This window comes from Convolutriloba macropyga, unplaced genomic scaffold, assembly GCF_964194025.1.
Source record: "Convolutriloba macropyga unplaced genomic scaffold, txConMacr16.3 SCAFFOLD_4019, whole genome shotgun sequence".
Lineage (NCBI taxonomy): Eukaryota > Metazoa > Xenacoelomorpha > Acoela > Convolutidae > Convolutriloba > Convolutriloba macropyga.
The window spans coordinates 14,363-22,798 of record NW_027449359.1 but is presented as its reverse complement, the minus strand read 5'-3'; the positions used below and the strand labels follow the sequence as shown (position 1 = coordinate 22,798).

The window sequence follows — 8,436 nt, the reverse complement described above, 5'->3', positions numbered from 1 at the left end:
CAACGACGTTCACATGTTGATGTTTCAGCTGCCGCTTACTAGAAACAACATAATACTTATCGTGCATACCTTTCCATAACTTGTCCTTTTCAGATGCATTAGTTTCCCTTTGTCTTGGCTTCTACAGTCAGACTGGCTACTAGTAACAGCACAGTACTAATCACATATCGTTCTACAGTTTGCAGACAACTTTCACATGTTGATGTTTCAGCTTTCGCCTACTAGAAACAACATAATACTCGCTGTATACATTTGTAGTTCTCTATGTAACTTTCATGTGAAGAAGTTTCGCCAGTCTTTTTGACTGTCTCAAATCTGAGTCATGCTTAGGCTACTAGTTGCTTCATAGTACTTATCGCCTCGAGATCATTGAACAAAACTTGATTTTCACATGTTGCTGTTTCAGCTTCCGCTTACTAGAAACAACATAATACTAGTCTCATTAAGTTCCGTCTCTTTGCAATTTTCTTATGAAGAAAATTCGCCATCACAATGACTCCAGCAGTTCTTGATCAAGGAATGCAATCATTGATCAGAATGCTATTATTTGAATCGGTTCTGCTTTAAGTGTTCCAATTTTATTGGAAGCACCAACAATAGAACATCAATGTGTTCAATCGAGAGTTATATAACCCTGAATCGGACGCAGTCAACAGCCGAAGCCGAGACCGCCTTTTGCGTTAGAGAGGTCGGTAAACAAATCTTGCGATTCATACCGAATTAACACATATAGCTGTGCTCCTCTTCGTAAAGCGAGCCAAGTGATCCCCTGTTGAAGGATGTATTTGGACCAATCTAGTAGCATTTGGTTTCCAACAAGCTCTCCCAAGTTAGCTTACTTATTGGGCTTTTCAACCAATTCGGTTGGCTACAAGCATCATCAAAGTACTAGCCACAGTTTGATCGCAAAATTCTACGACTTTCACATGTTGATGTTTCGGCTTGCGCTTAGCCTACTATAAGCAACATAATACTAGTCATATCATAGAGCGTGATCAGCTTGTGACGTTCTCATGATGAAGTTTCACCAACAGTGTCTCACTTCGAGCTTAAATCCAGCTACTAGTAACTACACAGTACTGACTGCAACGATAACTTTTATCTATACCTTTCACATGCTGCGCTTTCGGCCAGGGCCTACTAACGTCAACATAATACTCGATATAAACTTTTGTTCATGATGCAGCTTCCCCATGCAGAAGTTTCGCCTTCAAATGCTCTCTTGGCCATATGACGTAAGAAAAGGTTACTAGTAACATCACAGTACTAGCCACAGTTTGATTGCAAAATTCTACGACTTTCACATGTTGATGTTTCGGCTTGCGCTTAGCCTACTAGAAGCAACATAATACTAGTCATATCATAGAGCGTGATCAGCTTGTGACGTTCTCATGATGAAGTTTCACCAACAGTGTCTCATTTCGAGCTTAAATCCAGCTACTAGTAACTACACAGTACTGACTGCAACGCTAACTTTTATCTATACCTTTCACATGCTGCGCTTTCGGCCAGGGCCTACTAACGTCAACATAATACTCGATATAAACTTTTGTTCATGATGCAGCTTCCCCATGCAGAAGTTTCGCCTTCAAATGCTCTCTTGGCCATATGACGTAACACAAGGTTACTAGTAACATCACAGTACTAGCCACAATTTGATCGCAAAATTCTACGACTTTCACATGTTGATGTTTCGGCTTGCGCTTAGCCTACTATAAGCAACATAATACTAGTCATATCATAGAGCGTGATCAGCTTGTGACGTTCTCATGATGAAGTTTCACCAACAGTGTCTCACTTCGAGCTTAAATCCAGCTACTAGTAACTACACAGTACTGACTGCAACGATAACTTTTATCTATACCTTTCACATGCTGCGCTTTCGGCCAGGGCCTACTAACGTCAACATAATACTCGATATAAACTTTTGTTCATGATGCAGCTTCCCCATGCAGAAGTTTCGCCTTCAAATGCTCTCTTGGCCATATGACGTAAGAAAAGGTTACTAGTAACATCACAGTACTAGCCACAGTTTGATTGCAAAATTCTACGACTTTCACATGTTGATGTTTCGGCTTGCGCTTAGCCTACTAGAAGCAACATAATACTAGTCATATCATAGAGCGTGATCAGCTTGTGACGTTCTCATGATGAAGTTTCACCAACAGTGTCTCATTTCGAGCTTAAATCCAGCTACTAGTAACTACACAGTACTGACTGCAACGCTAACTTTTATCTATACCTTTCACATGCTGCGCTTTCGGCCAGGGCCTACTAACGTCAACATAATACTCGATATAAACTTTTGTTCATGATGCAGCTTCCCCATGCAGAAGTTTCGCCTTCAAATGCTCTCTTGGCCATATGACGTAACACAAGGTTACTAGTAACATCACAGTACTAGCCACAATTTGATCGCAAAATTCTACGACTTTCACATGTTGATGTTTCGGCTTGCGCTTAGCCTACTAGAAGCAACATAATACTAGTCATATCATGGAGCGTGATCAGCTTGTGACGTTCTCATGATGAAGTTTCACCAACAGTGTCTCATTTCGAGCTTAAATCCAGCTACTAGTAACTACACAGTACTGACTGCAACGATAACTTTTATCTATACCTTTCACATGCTGCGCTTTCGGCCAGGGCCTACTAATGTCAACATAATACTCGATATAAACTTTTGTTCATGATGCAGCTTCCCCATGCAGAAGTTTCGCCTTCAAATGCTCTCTTGGCCATATGACGTAACACAAGGTTACTAGTAACATCACAGTACTAGCCACAATTTGATCGCAAAATTCTACGACTTTCACATGTTGATGTTTCGGCTTGCGCTTAGCCTACTAGAAGCAACATAATACTAGTCATATCATAGAGCTTGATCAGCTTGTGACATTCTCATGATGAAGTTTCACCAACAGTGTCTCATTTTGAGCTTAAATCCAGCTACTAGTAACTACACAGTACTGACTGCAACAATAACTTTTATCTATACCTTTCACATGCTGCGTTTTCGGCCAAGGCCTACTAACGTCAACATAATACTCGATATAAAATTTTGATCATGATGCAGCTTTCCCATGCAGAAGTTTCGCCTTCAAATGCTCTCTTGGCCATATGACGGAACACCAGGTTACTAGTAACATCACAGTACTAGCCACAGTTTGATTGCAAAATTCTACGACTTTCACATGTTGATGTTTCGGCTTGCGCTTAGCCTACTAGAAGCAACATAATACTAGTCATATCATAGAGCGTGATCAGCTTGTGACGTTCTCATGATGAAGTTTCACCAATAGTGTTTCATTCGAATTGGTTCTGCTTTAAGCTCTCCAATTGTTTTGGATGAACCAGTTTTGCCCTTCGAAGCCACTTTTGTGAGCTTTTGTGGGTCTTTACCAAGAGGATATACCTCAAGGCCTCTTTCAATTCCTTTAAGTTCTTTCAACTCCTTTACAGTTTCTAGGTTCACATAGCTGCAAACCTTATTTCTAGTTTTAAGTCTGGCCAACTTGGGGAGAGTTGGTGCAGACCGTGACCAATTCTAGTAGGATGCCACAACAAGAATGTGATCAACTTAGCTTGTCGATGAACCTGCCCCACATTCAAACAACTCTATCGCCTTTTCCTCGTATAGTTATATGCGAGGGCCTCTCATAGAGAGCGCTGTTAGCAACCTTTTCCACATAGACGATAAAGTTGTGAGTGTTTTGCACATGGCTGTTGTCATCACCACGTGACGAGTCAACTCAGCTTGACTCTCTACACTCCGACAAGCTTTGCACATACGCCTTTAGTTCAGTATGTGTCTTTAATCTGACTCCGGTGCCTCAAGCCGGAAAAATTGTCAGATTATGATCATTATCGGTTAGTCATCCCGATGCAAGATCGTATCGTACTGTCTTTGTCTACCTCCAGATTCCGAAGAACAGGAGGAGACTCTCCCAGACCTACATATCTGGGAGAATGTTCAGAGGGCGAGAAGCTGTGGATTACTCTCCCCTAAGAACTGACTAAACTTTACCCTCGTCCAAGGTAAGTTTATTTTAGCTAGCCTTCTATGTAAAGGATCTGAGGCTAAGCTGTGTTTTTTCGAGCCTTTGGCTCGGAGCAAGTTCAGTGGGCGCCCCGAGTAGCTCAACTCTTTCCCACTGAACAGCGCAACGCTCTGTCACTCGCTGGGATTTTTGCGTGTCGGTTCTAACCACGCGACTTGTGGACCTTTTTAGGCCTTTCTCATTCACAAGTCTATAGCTGGGCTTCTATAACCCAGCTTCTGAGATCTAGATAGCTGCAGTTCTGCTAGGCTGCTTTTGCTAACTAGTCTCCCTTTAAGCAGTCCCTTGCCATGACTGCTGAACTATGTATCCACACAAGTAGTTTTTGAGCTCGATACATAATTCGAGATTGGTTGCCAAGCAATCTCTAGCGACAGAGCGTCATGCGCACTACAGACATGGCCTCTACCAGCAGCCATGCCCGAAGGAATCAATCACTGATCCTTCCGCAGGTTCCCCTACGGAAACCTTGTTACGACTTTTACTTCCTCTAGACAATTAAGCTCGATCCGCTTCATCCCGTTGCCGGAGACCGAAGTCCCAACAGTAGGAATTTGCAATTCTTGCTTAACTATCCAATCAGTAGTAGCGACGGGCGGTGTGTACAAAGGGCAGGGACGTAATCCCTATGAGTTGTTGACTCATAAGTACCAGGAATTCCTGGTTCACGTCTGCAAGTTACAACAGACGATCCCCTTGAAGCGCTGTACTTTTCTCTGATTGCCCAGTCCATTTCGGACCAAGGGCTGAGTACTCAATCTAAAAGTACACAGTGTAGCGCGCGTGCAGTCCAGAACATCTAAGGGCATCACAGACCTGTTATAGCCTCACTTCATCTGCGGTATTTAATTCCGCATAGTTCCTCTAAGAAGTGTTTGAATTCACATATAGTGAATTTCATTATTTAGATGGAGAAGATCTCGTTCGTTATCGGAATTAACCAGACAGATCACTCCACTAACTAAGAACGGCCATGCACCACCGCCCATATAATCATGAAAGATATTCAATCTGTCAATCCTTAAGATGTCTGGACCGGGTGAGTTTTCCCGTGTTGAGTCAAATTAAGCCGCAGGCTCCACTCCTGGTGGTGCCCTTCCGTCAATTCCTTTAAGTTTCGATTTTGCAACCATACTTCCCCCGGAACCAATAAACTTTGGTTTCCCGGTTAATCTCTTGCCAAGTCAAGATCGACTTTGACAAATTGTAGGTTGGTATAGTTTATGGTCAGAATTACGAGGGTATCTAATCCTCTTCAATACTCTGACTTTCGTTCTTGATTAATGAAAACATTCTTGGCAAATGCTTTCGCAGTAGTTTGTCTTGCCACGATCCAAGAATTTCACCTCTAACGTAGCAATACAAATGCCCCCGTCTGTTCCTTTCAATCATTACCGCACTCAGCCAACCGGCATCAATCGAGTAGCGGGTCATTCTCCATTATTCCATGCTTTATTATTCGATCCCAAAGGATGCTTTGAACACTCTAATTTTCTCAGGGTGAAAACACCGTTTCCACAGTTCGTCACATTTAAGTGCAAACTATTTCTTCGATGCGAAGGATGAGCGGAACGAGTCAACAGATTTAACTGAAGACCATGTTGCCGTTCTACTCAAACAGATCCAACTATGAGCTTTTTAAACGCAGCAACTATTGCATACGCTTGTAGAGGCTGGTATTACCGCGGCTGCTGGCACCAGACTTGCCCTCTACTCGTTCATCAATGGAGCTTTTAAGTCCATTCCATTCTGATTACAAACCATAAAGGTTCATATCATTATTTCTAGTCACTACCTCCTCGTGCGGAGAGTGGGTAATTTGCGTGCCTGCTGCCTTCCTTGGATGTGGTAGCCGTTTCTAAGGCTCCCTCTCCGGAATCGAACCCTGATTCCCCGTTACCCGTCACAACCATGGTAGTCCGTTACACTACCATCATAGGTTGATAGGTCAGAAATTCGGAAGTTCCGTCCCCAAGCCGAAGCTATCTGGGATCTTTCAGTTACTAGGACTCATCACGGGATGTGTCTGTACTTAGCAAATCACCCGGTGTAGTCTTGTAAAAGTCTCCGACAGTGTCGGACAATCAGCCTGCATTAGCTGCAGGGTTACCGCAGTTATTCATTTAGCTTGCAAATCAACTAATAGATAGTAACTGATTTAATGAGCCATTCGCGGTTCCACTTTTTCAAGCTTCGCTTGCACATGCATGGCTTAGTCTTTCAGACAAGCATATGGCAACTGACAGGATCAATCAGTTTAATTGTACTTTGAACAATCTTTCGATTTGTTCGAATTTAGAAAGACATAGCCTTGCGGCCTCGTCAATCTTGCTTTGAGCTTTTTAAATCACGAAGAGTTTCAATGCATGCTTTGGCATGGCTACTAGTTACTACACAGTACTCTACACACTTAGAGTTACCCACGATTACACATTTCACATGCTGATGTTTCGGCTCGCGCGTACTAGAAACAGCATAATACTATGTGTACTGGTAGATAGCGCTCTGTGAGCATTTCCCATGAGCAGGTTTTGCCCTCCAAATCTCTGTTCTACTGTTACCAATACCGGCTAACAACTGTATCATACTAGGGAGAATTGACTCATGATTTAAAAACCAGATGTTCACATGTCGATGTTTCGGCTCTCGCCTACTAGAAACAACATAATACTAGTCTGTTAAAAATCTCAATCACGCCGCCTCTTCAGATACAGAAGTTTTACCTTTTATTGGTTAGAGAACAGCTTTCCAGCTGTCGACATGGTTACTAGTAACAACACCGTACTCAACACAAAAACTTTTCAACTTCACAACTTTCACATGCTGATGTTTCTGCTTTCGCATACTAGAAACAGCATAATACTTATTGTTTTGTCAAGTAATTTGTGTGTCTTTCCCATGTGAAGTTTCACCGGTCAACAATGTTTCCCTGACCAATTACGGCTACTAGTAGCTGTATAATACTAGGGAAAATGATTGAGGATTTAATATCAGATTTTCACATGTTGATGTTTCGGCTTTCGCCTACTAGAAACAACATAATACTAGTCTGCTAAGAAATCTCGCTCAAATTGCCTTTTCACATACAGAAGTTTCACCTTCTATTGGTTAGAGAACAGTTCTCAGCTGTCGACATGGTTACTAGTAACAACATCGTACTCAACACAAAAATTCTTCAACTTCACAACTTTCACATGCTGATGTTTCTGCTTTCGCGTACTAGAAACAGCATAATACTTATTGCTTTGTCAAGAAGTGTGTGTGTCTTTCCCATGCGAAAGTTTCACCGGTCAGCAATAATTGCCGTGTCCAATTAAGGTTACTCATAGCTGTATAATACTAGGGAAAATGATTGAGGATTTAATATCAGATTTTCACATGTTGATGTTTCGGCTTTCGCCTACTAGAAACAACATAATACTAGTCTGCTAATAAATCTCGCTCAAATTGCCTTTTCACATACAGAAGTTTCACCTCTTCTTGGTCACTGTACAGATGATGCTGTCTGTTCTTTATTTGGTTCTGCTTATTATAAGGAGGGGCATCACTCCTTCCTCCTTGGTTTGCATGCATTAAGCCTGCTTTGTGAAAAGCGTATCTTTCTAGCTTTTCTTCGCCTTACTCGAGTAGGACGATACAATCCAGACATTAGTCAGTCTTGGTGTAAAGTCACTGAGTATTATTCGGTTCTGCTTTATTCAGCAATATGCTGTATAATTGTTGTAATTTGCGAACATATTTGTTCTCAGTTCCGAACTACTAGCGACGACAGATTACCAGCGGTCATGAGCCATCAAGGTAGTTCTTTGGTGCATCAAGTAGAGAGGTGCCATCAAACAACACTTCCCTAATAATGCTACACACATAGAATTTGCTACAGTGCAGCTTTTTACTTTGCAAAATTTGCGCACAAATTTTGCATAGAATAAATGTTTTATCAAGATTTTTAGATCCCCTCCCTTGAGAGAACGTTACTCCTTTAAGTGAACACCCCGCGGCGTCCTGTTGTTATTGCTTATAACCATTTCGCAAGCCGGAGGCATAATGCACTACGCAAGCCGCTACTTTGGCACAGAGGCACCTAGTTTTACACCCGGGACTTCAGGTGGCCCAGTTTTACACCCAGTACAGCGGTGCCAGTTGGTAACCCGGTGGATCCTCGGAGACCAGACATGATCATAGATCAAACCCGATGTATGCTACTCCTGAACGTATAGTATCTCCACTGTGCAATGAAATTATCGTTCGTTTCGGGCCTTCCTATACGTTCAGCAGACAATCGCTAGGAATTCACCTCGTGACCCGTGGTGACCACACTGGATTTCAAGTTTATTGATTTGGACAGACCTGTCATTTATTTTGCTTTTCAGCTTCA

The 8,436-nt window shown here is 42.2% G+C and overlaps 1 pseudogene; it reads right to left on the bottom strand.

The window, feature by feature from the left end:
* Positions 1-629: 629 nt before the first annotated feature.
* LOC142354982 (5.8S ribosomal RNA) lies at positions 630-781 on the bottom strand (annotated as a pseudogene).
* Positions 782-8,436: the final 7,655 nt, after the last annotated feature.